This window comes from Aquila chrysaetos, chromosome 26 (assembly GCF_900496995.4).
Source record: "Aquila chrysaetos chrysaetos chromosome 26, bAquChr1.4, whole genome shotgun sequence".
Classification (NCBI taxonomy): domain Eukaryota; kingdom Metazoa; phylum Chordata; class Aves; order Accipitriformes; family Accipitridae; genus Aquila; species Aquila chrysaetos.
Genome location: NC_044029.1, coordinates 4,702,389 through 4,720,950, shown reverse-complemented (window position 1 = coordinate 4,720,950; position 18,562 = coordinate 4,702,389). Strand labels below are relative to the sequence as shown.

Here is an 18,562-nt window from a genome sequence, read left to right as displayed (position 1 = left end):
GAGATATCCATCTGCTGACCAGACCTGATGGCTTCCAAAGTTTGCTGCTTCCCCAGGGACTGGATCCAGGACATCACAGAGGTTGCCAAGGCCTGGCCAATCATCAGACTCTTCAGCAGATTAAGAATGACTATGGGACTCGGTGATCCCATGGGATCCAAGGGATGGAGCCCAAGCAGTATTCTCCATCCTGCCGTTGAAGGGGAAGAACCTGGACAGGGGTGGATGCATCCTGCATATTCCCACCTGTGTGTGCCCCTGGTTGCAGCAGTGTGATGTCATTGGGTTTGCAGAGACACAGAGGGATAGTTCACACAACTGCAGTGCCATAGCGCATGGCCTCAGGCTCTTAGGCGAGGATCCATTGCAGTTTCTTCAAAGGATTGTCTTGAATGCACAGAGCTTTGCTATTCCCTGGGCAACAGGCAGGTCAAGAGCTTATGGGTTAGGGTCAGAAAGGAGCTCAGTAAGAAAGACACTGTGGTGGCATCTTTTATAGGGCTTCCCAATCAAAAGGAGTTAGAGCCTGGAGAAGGGAAGACAGCAGCTTTCCAATACCTACAAAGAGGATATCAAGGGAAGACAGGGATAGGCTCTACACAGCAACGCATGGTGGGAAGATGAGAAATGAAGGGTGTAAGTTGAAATGGGAGGTTCTGACTGGTTATGAGGGGAGGTTTTTTGTCATAAGGGGAGTCAAGAAGTGGAACAGGGACCCAGGGAGGTTGACCAGTCTTCATCCTTGGAGGTTTTCAAGAACTGGCTGCATAGAATACCGAGCAACATGGTCTGATCTCAGAGCTGACCCTGCTTTGAACAGGAGGTTGGACAGGAGACCTCCTGAGGTCTCTTCCAACCCAAATTTCCCTATGATCCCATGAAGCCTTCTTAAAAGAGTGCTTCTATTGCAGGCCCTGGTTCTCAGGGCAAGTTTAACAACCCTGGTGTTTACTGGGAATGTAACACAGTATGGCGATACAGGAGGCTTCTGGAATGCAGAAGGGACAATATCTTGATGAATGTCTTAGATGAGTAGACTAAGAGAGGTGCTGTACTGGCCTTGCTACTCACAAAGAGAGAACAACTGTTTAGGGATCTGTTTGTTAATGTCAGTCTTGGCTGCAGTTACCATGCAGTGCTCAAGTTTGCGATACTGAGAGAAGAGAGGAAAGCAAGTAGCAGAGTAAAGGTCCTGGACTTTATCTTGTTCCTGAAACTGGTTGATGGGACACTGTAGGAGACAGTTCTGAAGGACAAAAGCACCCAGGAGACCTGACTGATCATCAAGGAAAGCCTCTTCAAAGCACAAAAATGGTCCATTCCTACATACAGGAAAAGCAGCAGGCATGGCAGGAGGCCAGCTTGGCTGAAAGGGGAACTCCCAGCTGAGCTCAAATTCAAAAATGAATTGTGTAGGAGGTGGAAGTGAGGACAGGCTACCCAGGAGCAATATGAAAGCATTCTGTGGGCTTTTAGGAATAGAATTATGAAGGGCAAAGCTCATCTGAGTTTGAAACCGTTCAGGGATCTGAAGGACAACAAGATGGGCTTCTACAGGTACGTAGGCAGTGGAGGGAGGACTGAGGCAACCACTGAAGAAGGGCATGGAAAAGGCTGGGTCTTCATATGCAAAGTCTGCTGTCAGTTGGTTCCTGGTCTCTGTGCCTAGTAGTGGAATTTGTATGAGGGAGATGCTATTTATAGTAGAAGAGAATCGAGTTAGCAGCTACATGAGTAGAGTGAGCATACACAAATCCACGGACCTGGATGGGATGTGTCTGAGAGTGCTGAGGGAGCCAGCAGGAATTTTTTTTCTGACTGGATATAAGGAAAAAAAATTCACAAGACAGGTTAAGCACTGGCCACCAGAAGTTGTGGCCCAGGTAGGGTTGCCCAAAGAGGCTGTGGAATCTCCATCCTTGGAGACAGTCGACACTCAACATAGTAGACCCTGAGCAACCTGATCAGACTTTGAAGCTGGCCTTGCTTTGAGCAGGAGGTTGGACTAGATGACCTCCAAAGGTCCCTCCCAACCTAAATTTTTCTGTGATTCTGTAAGCTTGGCATCTCACTCTGTGTACTCCATATGTGGGATTTTAATCCAAATATAACTGGTGCTGACATAGGACACTTCAGATATGTATGCATGACTGCTAGTTCAGATTAGGAATGTGCTTTTTAAGTGAACTGGAGTGTTTGAATTTGATTTCTTTCAGGTGAATCTAAGCAGGAAAATGTGCTCTGGGTGTTCACAGGCCATGGGACCAGACTAGAGCCAGTTAGAAGTGAAACCTTCCAGCTGTGTATAGTCTGAAAGCCAGATCCTCAGCATGATCTGTATCAGTCTGTAGGTCCTCTCCTATTGCTCTGTACTGCTTGCTAATATAGACATAGCCTTTTCTGGCCAGTGAAAGAGGTGGCTTTTTCCATAAACATCTGCAGTCTTGGAATCCTTTCTTCCTAAAATTCTGTGTTCATACATACATATAGATGTAGATATGCATCATATCAGGGATGCTGCTGCATGCAAATAAATGCATTTTTTCTTTGATTATTTAAGTATCTCTATTTCCCAGGGTTTATAGTACTGTTTCTCATCTTGGGGTATGTCCATTCTAAATGGCTTACAGAGTTCACTGCCTGTAGTTTTCCATTAGACAAAGTATCTTAACTCGCTGTCCATTTTCCTCCTCAGCTTGCATCACAGTGTGATAAAATCATGCCCGTGTCTTGTATTTCCAAAAACATGCATAGTTGCAGCCCTCTATGATCCTTGAGATCTTGTTTTAATTGTTGCCAGCTTCCCACGGTTGGTCTTGTCTCAGGATGTGGTGAGGGAATCATTGAAAAATGGCACAGATAGTAATAATTGTTTTCTAGAACAGACTGGAAACTTTCTTGTAAGGACCTGATCCTGCAGCTTGATAGAGCCACTTGTAAACGTGAAAAAGCAAGATGCAGTTGTTATTTCTGCACTGTATCATCAGTGTAGGCATTCTGTTGGTACTAATTAATGGCCCTTGTGGCCCATAGATACACACTAATATATGCTCCTTCAGAGCATAATTCCTTCAGAGCTGGCCAGCTTTTCTTTTAGCACCTCCAGAATTGCTTTGGAGCTCCATCTGAAAATGTTTGTTTAATTTTTGTATTCCCATTGCATGGGAAAAATCTATTGTCTGTCATAAATTAAGTCTATGAATGCTGTTTTTTTAAAACAACAATCAACCAAGCAGCAAACACACCCACCTTAGCTAGCATGTGTTGTGGAGGCCTGCACAGTCATCCAAAGTCAGTAAAAATGTTAACTAGCGTCTCACAGTGAAAGTCTGACTCCAGTGAAGCCAGAGGCCAGACTCCTGTTGACCAGAGCAGGACAAAGGTCTTGCCACTGATGACTGAAACGTTCTCTCTGGTGAAGGAGTGGGTGCTATGCTGTCTTCCCTACACTGACATGCCAGCATGTCTCAACCTTCAAAGAAAAATAATTTCAGCAGCTGAAAAGCTATTAACTGGTTCAGACTGCACACACCTTTTGCCTGTCGACTGAGAATATCAGCAGTGATGTGACTTCTTACTGGGAAATGTCATTTGTATGGCAAAGGTCAGGAAGTTCCTCTAGGATACAGTTAATTATGCTTGGCTATTATATCTTGAAGCCCTCCCTGCACTGCTATACACAACTAAGCTTTCTTTCCAGATTTGTTTACGGTCATATATATATATGTTTATATGATTGAGAACTACATCACCCAAATATCACTCCCTGTTACCTCAGAGTGATGCAGCTGCAGCTTATCTTGTTTAGAAGATTTACAGTTTTGTATACAAGACTTTTAAAGCCAATTTTTATATATTTGGCAATTGTCCGTGTAAACAGAAAACCAATCTTGTTGCTTTTTTTAGCCATTGGACCATAGTTCCAGTATACTGTCAGATTATCTTTTTAAGTTTTCTTCCTGCTCTTTCTTTGTCTGTGCACAGATTTGTGTTCCCTCATATATTGATGTATTGGCAAGGAGTTGTGCATGTGTTTTGACAAACACCTCTGCTATGAACTGAAGCAAAGCTTTGGTGTTTCTTCCAATCTAAATTTAGACAAGGAGCCGATTTGATTTATAGCATACAGTTTGTGTGTGCAGGAAATAAGCATTAATGCATTGGGTCAAGGGGAATAAATTGCCATTAGTGCACCACTTCTTCTGGCAGCCTTCTTAATCTTAGTATTTCACCACCTTGCCTGGGATTTTCAAAAGGACTCATAGTTAACCCAAGCTCACCCAACCCTCCTCCCGTCAAGGTCAAGGGTAAGCTTCCCTTGGCTTTAAAGCAGGCAATTTTAGTCCTGTGCTGATGCTTTTGAAAGTCTTACCTTTCATTTGTAGTTAATAATATGTTGAGCTCTTTAACGAACGGCCTGTTTCAGTCTTTCTAATAAAACATGTGCTACAGTTGAGTGAAAGGACTTTACACAGGTAAAGGGTTGACTAAGCCCCTTGCCAGCCCTGGGGGTCTTTGGCTCTGGTGGGAGGTAGCCTTCCTCCGTGGGCAGCTGGTGCTGCCTTTAAGCAGGGGCATATGAATCCTCAGCAAAATAACTGTTGAGAAAGGAAAGTTGGAACAAAAAGGAAAACCAGTACTTTCTAGTATTTCTATGTGAAGGCAGTATTTCTTTAAATATGTTTTTATTTACTGTAAGCGTTGGCTGTGTGTGCTCAGCTTTTCAAAGCGACATGTTCTTCATTCTTACTCCTCTTCTGTTTAATTAAAAAGTCATGTATTTCTCTGTGATCCGGTTCTACCATACCCCACGTGAGATTAGTTTCATCTTCATATGCTTGAACAGCGATTGCTGCAGTTAGGGTTGCAAAATGCTCTCGTCATCCCCTCGGTTCATGTGCTCGTGGTGGATGTGACGAGTTCACCTGCAAAATGCTCGTTTTCAAAGCAATGTCAGGTTATAGCTAGAAGCGCTAGCCGGCTGTTTGCGGCAGAAATGAACTCAGGATTCTTGGGGCATTCCTCTTGCAGGCACCCAGATCCAAAATGGGAAGCCTTAAATCTTTCCCCACCGAGCTGCTGGCTGCGCCCACAGCCAGGTCCCTGGGCACCGCGGCTTTTGCCGTCGGAGCTCCCTGGGCACTTCAAAGCCTGCTCTGGGCAGGTCCCAGGCTGTCCGCCTCTCACCAGTGCCGAGCAGCTCGGCGCCTCGCTCGCGGCCGGCGTCGGGACACGCGGCCAGGCGTTTCTCCAGCAATCTCGCCCGCAGGGCCAAATCCTGTGGGCGTTCACGGCACACACCTGTCAGATGGGGCTGCGTCCCTGCCAGCAGCTGGCAGCGAGGTGCAGCTCTTTGCCTGGCATAGTTTCATATTAGTAGGACCCCACAGTGTAACAGGTAGGATCCCACCTTGCGACTTGATGTCTTAGACACTTCCCAAGTAAGCGCATCTATAATTTATATGAGCAGTGCCCCCTCAGCTGTGTTTTATAAATCCTTGGTGGAGGCGTCGCTCCAAAAGAGAGCTCAAATCTTGAGTTTTGACTAGAATAAAGTCCTTCCCAGTAGCTGAATGAAATGCATCTAAGTCCCAGAAAGAGGCAAGATAGGGCTGGAGTTTCTCTCCTCCTTGTTTTATCTGGGCTAATTGAGGCAGCTTCTCAGTTGGCACGCTGGTCTTTGTGAATCCCCTTGTTAATGCCCCTAACTTTCCCCAGAAATCGTGCACGGATTTTAGCGAAATAATTCAGACCTGTCCTGGGGTAAGGGGATTGATGATAAACCTGCGTCTCTTCCTTGCTTCTGATTCCTGGAGAATTGACCCTGTTACTGAGAGTCTCATTTTCATTTATCGCTATTGTTTATATATTTCATTTATCCTAGTTCTCATATATGGCAATGTTATTGTATCTTTAAATTGTTCAACTAAGTGCATGATCTTCCTTCTTCTATGCAAACTATAAATACATACACTTAATTTGTCTATTTAAAGTTGTTACTTATGTTAGGGATTTTTCAGCTTCCAGTATGATCAATGGATAGAATATAGGTAAGAAAGAAATGTGTAATAAATGCTTAGCACAGATGTCTGCCTTTTTATTAGAAGGCTGTTACCATACCTCTGTTTAGATAAAATTAAGTTGGCCAGCTGCTGGCATGGCACTGCGTTAATCTGATACCTTGCACAAGACGAAGGCCTGCAAGGAGCTCCTCAGGCTTCAGAAGGTAATGGTCATCTTACATGGTGTCCATATCCCAAGTGGAAACATGTGCGTTACTAAAGTTTGTTTAATTGGAATAGCTAGTTAAGAGGCCTGAGCTAACACATCTTTATTGTCAAACTCAACCTCCAAACATTTGTTTGTGTGACTATGCACATTAGCATGCTCATTGGCCTCAGTCAGATTACTTGCATCTAAATTTACTTTAATTATACACAGGATTGGGCCATAATGTATAAACAGAGTCTGTAGGAGTGAAAACAACTGTGTTTCCACTGAAGGATGCACAGGGAGTCCCAGGGGATACTGCACGGTTCTTTGTGTCTTGATTGGGTTCTGCTAGCATTTTTCTTTTGTTTTTCAATTTGTCACCTACAGTAGCGTAAAGAATAAACATCAAGTCATTTAGAGAAAAAGTGAATCTCGGTAATGTGGTGCCTTTCCGTTCAGACTAACATCAGGAGGAATTGGAGTGTAAACCCTGCTGTTCACTTGAGTTTCATGCTCTAGCCTGCTGCATGACAAGGTGTTTTCCTGGCTGATGCTGGTCAGAGGCATTCCTAGTGTGATTATATGACCACTGCAGTGTTCATTTTGCCTTCAGTATGTGCACCCTCTTACAAAATTCTTGGCATACCAGGATCTGGTTTAGAAGATTTCTCCCCGTTTGTTTTATGAAGCCAGATAAGAAGGGAACTGTGATTTACAGCCATGAATTTATGATTTAGAATCATAGAATCATCTTGGTTGGAAAAGACCTTTAAGATCGTTGAGTCCAACTGTAAATTTAACAGCTTTCACTTCCACTGCTTAGTAGCCCATGCACTTGGTAAAATTCTTCCTGTATCACTGAGTTTTTTTGTTGACAGGGATTATATTCTGATTATGAAAGCAGTGTGCTGGGTTTTCCTCCTCTTGTTCTGCCTGCACAAATGTACTACTTCCCATTCAAAATCTCTTTGGTAAGTGCTGAAATTGCTTTGGGACTTTTTTTTAAGAAAATCAATCTTGATAATGATAGCAACAGTAATCCCATGAGATTCTCTGCAAGTCTTCCGTAATCAGCTGTAAATGTTAGGAAAAGCAGAACTTGCTTTTTGCTTTTGTGCATAAGTCTTTCACATTGGTCTTAAACATTAGCTTGTGTATACTTATTAGTGTCCAACCCTTCTGATAGCATCCCCCAAGATGAAGTTCACCGTTGTACACTTCTTCAGCTTGGTTTTTCAACTTCAGCATTCTTTTGTTGAGTATTATCAAATAGTGGGTAACTTTTGTCCATAAAGCTTCAGAGGTCTAAGTTAAGGAAATACACAGGATGTCCATGTTTTGATACTGCTTTCATGCCAACTGATTCCTCCTGGTGTGAATTGAGGAAGGGTTATGAATTACTTGTGCAGGATACAGCATTACTAGTACTTCTTGTACTAAATAACAAGCTGTTCAGTTAAAATTGCAAACCCTCCAGTTTATGTACAGACAGACACTATTTTTTGTATGTGCTGTCCTTACCTTTTAGGTTCATTCTGGGAAACTGTCATCATGTCAGCAACATTGTCTGAGATACACGTATCCAGACAAGTCTGGAGCTCTTCAGACTTCATCACTGTCTTGCGTTACTGCCTGTGGAGTAATTAGGAACTCTTTCCACATGAGGCTGGAGAATACCAGAAGTCCTGGAATTGGGAATCTAATAACTGTTAATCCTGGAGCATCAGAGCGGGCACGCAGTCCCAAAGGATGCCTATTCCTGGTGGGAAGAGGGAAGTGGTAAGAGATCTGTACTGCCGGGCATTAATTAGCCTTCTGATTTGGCACCAGCTAACACTTGTACACCTCTAGGGTTTGCAGTGATAAAGTCCTTTTCTCCTATGTCATAAGCATGCCTTTTGCTTTTGTTATTGCTCAGTTACTATTGACTGTACAAGTCGTTGCCATAGCCCTTTTCCTCCCATAGAGCTACCACCATTTGGTTACTCAGACTGCTAATTTAATCTTGTGCATCAAGAAAAGCATTTATATTGTCATATTATTAATGAAGAGTTACTCTCTGAATAGATCAAGTCCTTTGGTTTATTAAGTAAGCTAGTACAGGAGCAGAGTGTAAAATCCCCTGGAAAGCCACTTGTGATCCTATACCCCTTCCAAGTATGCCCAATTCTAAATGGCTCCCTTTCTCCTTATCTGGTTCCAGTCATGTCTGAGCCACAACTTTTGAGCCTCTTCCCCATTCTGGGTAGCTTTTTCCTTCTCAGTTTACTATTTCCGTATGCATAACCCTTCCACAGATCAGTTAACGTTATAACATATAGTTGATTTAATTGTGAGATGCAGAGCACATTGGTCATACATACCAGAGAAGAGTTTAGTGGCATTTCTGTGAACAAACCAAACATCGTTGTATTGTATCTTCTTTAAAGATCTAAAAGCAAAGTTATTACTCGGACCTTTCTCTAGGATTGCATGTTCTGCCTTTGTCAGGATGTTTGGAGTGGGTAGATTATTATTCCATGTCCTTTCTTATCAGCTTCTGGGTCCAATGGTATCACAAGGTTAACAAAAATGTCATTGGCACATAGAATATATAAAGTATGAAGAATTGACTGCTTTGCCTCACCATAAGGAACTGCTATGAGTTATCTACATGCTTATTTTCTGCCTGACACTGAAATTGGATATCGCATTTGGGTTTTTGGATATAATTTCTTCCTTGTGTTAAAAATTGTGAACACCAAAATGACCCTGAAGTATCCTCCTTCTACAAAAGCTGTTCGTCTTTCTTTTGTGGTGGTAACATTCATGCTTGCTATCACAGTCTTTTATCTTTTGCAGGTCGTACTATATCCGATATAAATTCTAATGTACAGTTGTGATTACTGCTTTGTCCTTAAATCATTGCAGCTGTGTAGCAGACACCCACTGATTCCTGACCACAGCTGATGGGCTTACTCCTCATACTATGTTTTATAGATTTCCTCACCTTGGTTTTGAAAAAGGGGCTTTCTCAAGACTTAATCTTAACCTTATCCTATCCTTGCATAGCCTACATTACAAACTTACCAGTGTTCTTTGCCTTGCCTTTGAGCTGTAGGGGCATATAGGCTTTGATGGGTTTTTTTTTCCACCTGTGGAATCCATTATGTTATTAGTAATATTCCTTCTCCTATAGTAGTCGTGCAGTTGCTCAGAAAACATCCTTAGCCATGAAGTCTTAGCTGTAAAAGGAGAGATGGATGATGTTTTGTTCAGTATTTCTGTAATATAGCCAGTGGGATGCGAGATGATGAAAGGACAGCCATGCTGGGTCTGTCTTGCTCAATATACCCACTGTGTCAAGGAACTCACCATTAACCTCTGCCAGGCTCTGTTAGGCTGGACACCCACAGCACCATGAAGCTTGACTGGGGGAATCCCAGCAGTGGGGTAGGACCTCCTTCCACTCCCTTTTGCTGTCCTGTCTCCAGACAGAGAGGTGCCAGGTGGCATCTGCTGGTTTCTTACGTGTCTTTGGGAAATGGTGTCAGGGATGCCTTGTTTGATGCTCCCCTTTGGCCCCTTGTTCTGACATTTTTTGAATGCCTTAACCCTCAAGCCTCTCTCTTTTTTCCTTGATTGTCATAGGCAGTCATTTTCTTGGTTTCCCCACATCTAGCCCTCTGATGCCTGTCCCAGGTAGGAAAGCCAGTCAGGACAGTGGTCTAAGAAAGGATAAGATGAGAGTGAGCATTTAATCTCAGGGTTTTCAGTGACTGTCTTTTTAGGCGTAGGTTTTAGTACTCAGTTTGATTTTTTTTTTTTTTTTTTTTTTTTAATTTGACTGGAAGTAGCTAATCAAAGTTCTGTCTTTTAACACCACAGTCATCATTATCTTCATGCAAAGTGATAATACAACACATACCTGAAGAAGGTGCATATGCCATGTCTGGAACACCAAAATGAATTACCTCAGACATAGAGGCAGAAGGCAGTCACTCAAAACAAGGTATGATTTAGGATCAAGGTGCGGGAAATGCACTATTAGATAATCTTCCCCCACCATTCCAGGTTTATAAAATAAGTATTGGCATCTGCACACAAATGTGGTTGGTGCTTTAGGAATGCCAAAGAGGATGTAGCTATTTGACAGAACTACAACCAATTCTACGCCTGTTTTTCCCTACAGGTTATGAGAAAGTGTTGAGAGCTGTTCTTAGCTTTGAGTGGGTCACCCTTTTTTGGTAGCTTGAATTCAGAATATACATACATACCTAAGTAGTTTATTTCCTATGGGAAATGAATGTGTTTAAGTAGCTGAAGAGAGGTTGTTCAAGAGAATTGGTGCTTCTGGCAGACGGTGATTCTCTTCCCTTGTGGTGTACCCAGGCTGGCTGGTGAACCTTTGGCCTTGGAAGGAAAAATACCTGAATCTGTTGCTGTTCTTGGTGTTTTCTCATGGGGAAATCTGCATGATTGAATTATATTTAGTACAGAAAAAAGCTAGGTGTCTTGTCTTTAGAATTGTTTTATATCACTTACTTTTTTCCCTCCGTACAAGTTGGGTGTGTTACGCTCTAGGCAGCACCCAGCTGAGCTGAGTCTTCTCGGAAAAGCGTCTTGCACTTTGAACAAACAGTATGTAGCAGCTGGAGCTTTGCCCCAGTACAGAAAGTGCGTATGTTACATTTATACTGTAAAATACACCAGAACTTAATTTCAGGGTAGTTTTCTTTGTGACTAAAGCCAGAGGAGAAGCTGAAATTTGCCTTTTGTCTACAGCTGTTTTGTAGAGTTTCAATTAATCTTCAAAGCCTAGTAATTAGTCTAGTTTCATTACGAAGTCTTGAAATGGAACTTTAAAGGATCGTTCCTGTTTGGAGATAAAGCCAGTCATAACTCTTTATGCTACAAGTTGAAGATTCAAGTTTTGGTTTGTTTTTTGGTTTTGTCCTGAACACAAATGAACTCTTCTAATATCAGGAAAGATTAAGGAAAAGGTGCTCTTGGTGTATGAAGTCCTGTCTATTCTGTGTTTTCTCATCATGTTTCTTAGTAGTTCTTGTTTTCCTGTGGACCATGAGAAACATGAACCACAGGTAGAATATATTTTTTTATTAAAGTTTCTGGTAAACCGTCAAACTTCTGGGAATTAGGCGAGGCTGTCTTTTTGTCGCTCCTTTGTCTTTCCATGATGTGTTTTTTTGGTTTTTGTTCTTACTGTGGTTGAACAGTTGGATTGTAATCTGTCAAGAAAAATATGTAGTAGGACCTTTAGATAGTGACATGAAAAATAATTTAATTTGCTAATAATTTATTTCAATTGCTGTAAAGAACCTCGCCTATGGAGTAGAAGTCACTGCATCACCTGCAGACCTTTATTCTATACATCTCAGGGTGAAGGTGCTAGATTTCAGGTCTACTCTGTGACCTGCCATGAGGAATATGCAGGGGAAATCTGAACTTCAAACTGAGATAGTGTTAGGTAACATCTCAGAGTAGAAACTAGTCATATTCCCCCCAGGCACCAGGACTAGCGAGAGAGTTCTTGTTAAGAGGGACAAAGCTCCCAGGCTTCTTAAAGGCTAGCAATGATATCTTTTTTTTTTATTAAGAAGCACATAAATAAATAAATAAAAAACTTGAAAGCCTTGATCTTGCGTAGGCGCTTTACTCGTAGGCCCTGAAGCTTTTACAGTAGTTCGTGTTTAAAGCTCATAAAAGAAGGTACAGCTGACTGGTATAATTACTGAAAATCCTTAGGGCCCAGGGGCATGATGCTTCAGAGGATACACTTTCCAAAGATTTGAACTTTTTTTGCAAGGCACTTCTCACTCCTGGAGGGGAGTATAACACCAGGGGTGAAGCCTGAAGTGACATGTATTCATAACTTACCATGGGAGACATCTTTGTTAACTACAGCACAGGTTTTTTTAGGGTTTCAGCAGATTGTGATCAGCACCTTATATTGCATTTGGAAGAGAAGAGGAGACTCGTCTAAAGTATATGTTGTCATTTGACTGAGCTCATGGTTTCAGTAGCTTCGCAAACCTCAATTTTCCTTTACTCAACCTGTTTTGATTTGACTGTATGATACTACGCATAACCTAATGTTTTTGTCTTGCCCCGCTCCCCTGGGATTGAGATAAGGTTTGCTGCTGGTAACGTCTGGTGTGTTAATTGTCATGTTCTGCCTCGACTTGACTACTTTTAAAAGTGGCACTGCGTAATTGACTTTTCAGGAATAGTTGCTCTTTTAAAGGGTTCAGTTTGCTCTATCAGGAAGCGTCATTGCTGCTTTATGCTATTTTTTCAGAACTTCTGATCCGAGTGATTTACGGCACTTGAACTTCCCAAACTATTCTGTAATTTACTCTGTGTGGATCTTAATCTTTGTCCAGGACACACTGACTGCCCATAAAAATTGTTTGGAAAAGGAATTTCCCCTTTTAACTCAATAGCAAAAAATGATGTAAAAAAGTTAATGTAACTGTCTGCTCCGCTTCCATGGGTGGCTGAGATGGGCTGCAGTCACACATGCCATCTTATTGTTCTCCTCCTAAAAAATGTTACCAAAGAAAATGTGTTTTAGATGATTGTTTACATGACAGTTGTGCCTGCAGAAGAAATATTTAAATGGGGGACTCTGGTCTCGATCTAGCCCATGACTAAACTTTGTCGGGATGCCAAACCAAGATCCCAGAAATCTGCTGTCTCCTGAGACCGCGCATGAAACCACTTGCTTCTCTGCCCGGGGCGTCTCGGGGGGTAGCTGGAGCGTGCCACCCCCAGCTGCGGGCACGGCAAAGGGGGCAACGCATGGCTTTCATTTCCAACTCTTGAGGGTTAACATTTTCAACTCTTCCCCCTCCCTTCATCGTGAAGAACATAGGGGGTTTTTCTTCACGAAAACCAAGGGCAGCGGGTTTGGCAAAACGATGCCAGGAGCTGGGCATTTAGGCAAAACAGCAAAAAGTGTTGTTCCTGTGGAGACAGAGCTGTCGGTGCTGGGTCAGTGGTGAAGGTGAGGGTGGGATGTGGACACCCAGAGACCAGCCCGTTAGCTCCTGCTTCAGACTGCAGCCTCCCTGCTCAGATGGCTTGTTCGATTCGCGCCTTCCTTGACGTGCAGACCTCCGTTTATTTGTGGTAGTGAGCAGGATTTATATTCTTTAAAGGACGCTTTGGTAGCACTCATGCATTCGCAATTCTTGGCTCGCTCACCCAGGCTTAACTCTGCCTTTTTACGGCCCGTCTCGCAGGTCACAAACCGTCTCCCGACGTGCTGTTGTCGAGTCATCTCTGAACCCCCCGTGTTATCTCATCGATGCTTTGTTTTACGTTTTGGCCTGATCTGGTGCACTTACCCGAATGCCATACGTCTTATGCGTCCAAAGACTGATCCTGTCGTAGTTTGAGGGCAGTAAGCTCCCTTCCCCCTTTAAGATTGCTGAATTTACTCCCTGCCCTTATAGTCGCTGTATATGGTCTCTCCAAAGACTTCCTCCTCGAGCATCAAAAAAACTATCGTAAGAGCGTTTTGCTTACATTTTCAGTTGATGGCTTCTTCAAACCACTCCCAGATGTGCCGCCCATCCAAATAATAACAGGCTGGTTAGTTTTGGAGCTTCTTGAGAAACATATTATTGAGTTACGAATAAAACTTCTCCCATGAAAAATTCCTTCCCTGCCTTCTTAGGGTTAATGGTTGCATTTAAGTTGTGGAGCACAAGAAAGCCTGTTTTGGTATTTAAAACGAAAACGGGAAGAAAAATTGCTGTGTGTGTTGGTGCCCCCTTGGTTTCAGTTTGATGCTGTGTCGGTAAAGGGGACAGCCCAGCAGAGCATTAACTGGGCAGGAGGTTGTTTTCTTTAATCTTTTACATTTGCTGCCTTTTCAGTCTCACTGTGTATTCTCTTTTTAATGGATTTTAAAGATCATTCTGAGCAGCGTGCCAGGGTGTTGAAACAACTCCCCTGGCCTATTCCACCAGTCACTCCTGTGTATTTCTAACCTATATTTGCTGTCAAACTTGTAGCTCTGATTTTCTGTATCCTACCGATGTCTGACTGGGGCATGCATCTGAACCTTGCTGTCTCTGCTCGTTTCTGTCGTCAACGTCAAGTGCTGTGCAGATCTTTTTCACTTCTAACCTTACTAAATCAGCACGGAGAGCTGTCTTCTGTGTCTACATGGATGTGTGTATATATATATATATCTCTACAAGTATATATATATACACAGTACATATACTGTAAGTAGTGGGGTGGTTACTGGTGGCTGCAGTGTGTAAAAATCCTGCTTTATTCCTGAACTGGTGTGCTGATAATGCCCAGGCCTCCTAAAATTACCCACTTTTCTTTGAGGCTTATCAGCACTTCCATTGCAGGTAGGTGCTCTGATTGAGCCCAAATGCATGTTGTTTGGCTGCTGTTAGCCTTGTCACAATGCTCCTGTCTTGAAATAATTTTCCCTTTACACCAAACTGTTAATTTTGTCTGTGTGCTTGTTTGGGTTTTTTTGTGCTGCAATCTACTGAACGGCGCCTCAACCAAGAAAGCAGAATGATTTGGGAATTTTATTCCCAGTTCTAGCGCTGATTTAAAGCGTGGCCTTGGGCAAGCGACTGCTGATCTGCTTTCCCTTACGTTCACTGGAGGCAATGATATTCATTTATGCATCTCCCGGAGCTGCTCAGCTGTGGTATGAATGCACAGGGTGGATGGACCCACAGGACCTGCGGTAACTAGCTGCAGTGGGTATAGTGGAGTACTTCTTAATCACTTTCTGTATATTTTTATTGTCCCCCTCCCAGGCCAGATGGATTTGAAATTTATAGTTCTGAGAAACTGGATTCCTTTGTTCATACTGTATGGCGCTTTCCCCCCCCCCATTTTTTTTTTTTACTTTTTTTTTTTTTCCCTTCAGTATGGGGTTATCTAATTTAATAAAGGATTCAATCAGCTGGAATGTGCACATTGGAAAGTGACAGACAGCAGAGGCTTCCAGGGGAGGCCAGGCGCATGAGCCGGCTGTAGGAGAGAGAAAGAATGAGGCAACTGTAAAATAGAAGATGTCTAATGCAGTTAGCATACAAATACCATACACAAAATGAATAGTCTGCTCTCTTTCTTCATCATGCCAGAATGTGATGGTGTTTCAAACCTCATTACTTCTTCACTTCGACTAAGCTTCAGTGCTTTATGACAGGTGACAGGTTTGATGGCATCTGCTTTTCTCAGATTAAAAAAAAACAACACATCCACCTGCCTCTCCTTTCATTTGAGACCTGCAAAGGGTTAAGTACTGCTGAATGCAGACATATATGGTGCTGTATTGATATTATGTACTTTGTAATAGAAAACAGAACTATCCAGGTCAAATATCAATAACATTCTATAAGCCTTTCTAGGAAAATATAATTAAAACCATTCAAAGCTGTTTCCCATAACTGAATTTACTGTGTCTTATTGACTTCAGTCCCACATCTACAATGTGATATTATTATTGACTTTTAGAGCTCTGCCTATTTTAAAAATAAAGAAAACACAAAATCAGGTGGTGGTATTCATTTTATTAGAAATCTTGCCCTCCTTTTCTCCCTGAAGCAGGGATCATATTGAATTGTTTGAACAACAAAATGGTGGGGTAGCCCTTCAGCTGGTTTAAATTGTCATAGTCCCACTGAAAGCAGCTAAACCAGTGGACCATCAACTGAGAACCTGTCCCACATTCTGGATTTAAGCAACTCATTCCTTTGCACCTAAGGCTACCAGTTAGAGCACTACCTCTGGTTTTATTACCAAGCTATATTGACTTGTTTTCATATTGAATATCGGGAGTAGGATTTAGAGTAGGAAGTTCACTAAATTGTTTAAATATTTCAGACAGAATGAGTTTGCTTTTCTAATTCTGTCCCTCCCTCTCCTCAAAGCAAATATTTTGTCATATCATCCACATTTAAATCGAGAGTATATTCCTCCAAGCATATAATTTTCATGATAAATATGTTTTGTATATTCGATAAGTCCTTAAAACCTATTTGCTAGCACAGTCTCTTAAAAAAAAAAGTGTATCGTAGTCTCAAAAATTGAATGTTTATATAAAATAACTGATACTATACCATATTCATTAATTATATTTATTCTGAAGACTTGTACCAAATACTAAGTATGTCTGTATTTTTCACACAAATCTGCTAGTGGAATAATTTATAGTTATAAATATTAATAATATGGAACTGTTTCTGCAAATATTACAAGAGCCTAAGAAAAATCTTTTCTGAGAATAGTTCTGTTATTGTTGTTGGCTGTGGGTAGCTTAGCACTTCATGGTTATCACACAATATGTGATCAATATTCAAGATTTTTGAAGAAGTCAGATGTATGCAGATGTCTAAAATAGATGTGTATACACACCCACCCACATATATATATATAAAGAAGAAATGGATGTAGAACCTTACAAGGAGTTTAAATGTTTTATTTCCATAAAATTCAATGTGCTCATGTAACATTGGTCTTACTTTCCTGAAATCTGAAGTTTCCTGGAAGTTGGTAGGGATTGCGTTGTAGAAGAGAAGGAAGAATTCAAACTGTTTCCTTTCTACTTGAATTGCACTATATTGGGTATGTTTGTGGCTCAAATAGGCTACCTAGATTTAACATTAACTTCCTTTAAAAACATTCAGACATGGGTATTTATTGGTTGTGACAGCCTAGAATATTTTTCAGTCCACTAATATTTTACGTGCTTTTTTTATGTAGTTGAGGCTTAATTGTTAAAATAAGGAGCACCCCTCATGTCCTGAGGCAGACAGTAGCAGCACTTAGAAAATCTGATGGTCAGTGGTAAATGTACTCCGAAGGAGATGAGGTAAAAGAAAATAATTCTGAAAGTATTGAGAGCTAAACAGGAATATTATGTATCGAAAAACAAAAATTAAAATATTTTTTTCCTTCAGCAAGTACCTTTTTACCTTATTATAACTTAATAGGTACATGTGAAGTTGGTAGACAGAAAGGCTTCTGTATGAACCATAATTATATTCCTTGTGCTGTCAAAATTGCTATAATCCTGTGGCTGAGAGTTAAAAATCACATCCTAAAGATGATATGAGCTACTGTCCGTGTTGCTATTTAATCTGAATACTCAACTAGGAATTCATTTAGGTGAATAGTATCTTAATTTATTTTTCAAGTCATTTTAAGTCATCTGCAAATTGTAGGCAGGTCTGAGCCATAATTTTTGTATTTAACTTTTTGAAAAAAAATTCAATATTTCAGTTTGAAATGCAGAATATTTTACAGTCTAGGTATTTGTTTAATATTGTAATAACTGTATGTTTTGATGTCTATATTTTCTGCTTGTGGTATTAGAAACACATTAGTATGTAAATGGGAACAAGAATAAATAATTTAAAAATCTGTAGGGCTCTCGTCATTTTCATTAGTCAGTTCATGTCATTTATATTTTCTTCATGTCTAGCTTAAAAATGGCTCTACAGTCTGGTTTTGGATTGATGTATGTCTTGTCTAAATATAAAGGCGGCGATGGTAAAATACTTGCTAAGAGGAATGTATAAGGGATTTTGATGGACAGTCCTGTTGTTCTCTTACCTATAAACAAAACTGCTTACAAACACTCAAGAACAAGCACACAGACTGGGCAGTGGCTATAGATTTTCACTCACACAATTCCCTCTTTTTCAAATCTGATAGTGCTGTGCTGTGCCATTTCAAGAAAGAATATTGATTACAAGCATTATAGTATCATTAAATGTTCTTCATTAAAACTTCACTGTTTTAGCATACAGGTGGCAGTAGGAAGATTAAATCCAGCAGATGAGTATTACTAAAAGACGACAGGAAAAACAATCTGATCCTGACCTGCATCGCTTGTTTTCACTGCAACGGCCCCCTGACCCCCCATTTTTCGCATAGCCCATGAGTACTTGGAAGAAAACATTGTTAAATCAAATTTTTACACGCATCTATAAATTTGGCAGAGTCAATTACTTGCCTGGGCCTGCCACTTTTATATTTTTAACTCTGTTCTTACTTGCTGTTTGAGAAGCATCACTGCAGTATGCAGAGAAATTGTAATTGCAGTAACATATGCAGTAGCATTTTTTTTCCCAGCTGCAAATTAATTATTCCCTTTATCTTTAGGATTATTGTGGAATGCTATGATTTTATGATTATTATCAGGCCTCTTGAGGTAGTTAGAATATTGTGTAATACTTTTATGAGTTCAGAGACTGGACTTTACTGTACAAGAGTGGTTAACGCATATGGATACACCCCCAAAGTTTCCAGTAACAATTACATTCCAAGAAAGGTGCTAAATATATTGCTACCAAGAATC

At 41.2% G+C, this 18,562-nt stretch overlaps 1 protein-coding gene across 4 annotated transcripts in view; it reads left to right on the top strand.

The window, feature by feature from the left end:
• Positions 1-18,562, top strand: part of CRADD (CASP2 and RIPK1 domain containing adaptor with death domain) — a 79,569-nt gene that overhangs the window by 9,489 nt on the left and 51,518 nt on the right. The gene's annotated exons all lie outside the window — the stretch shown is intronic.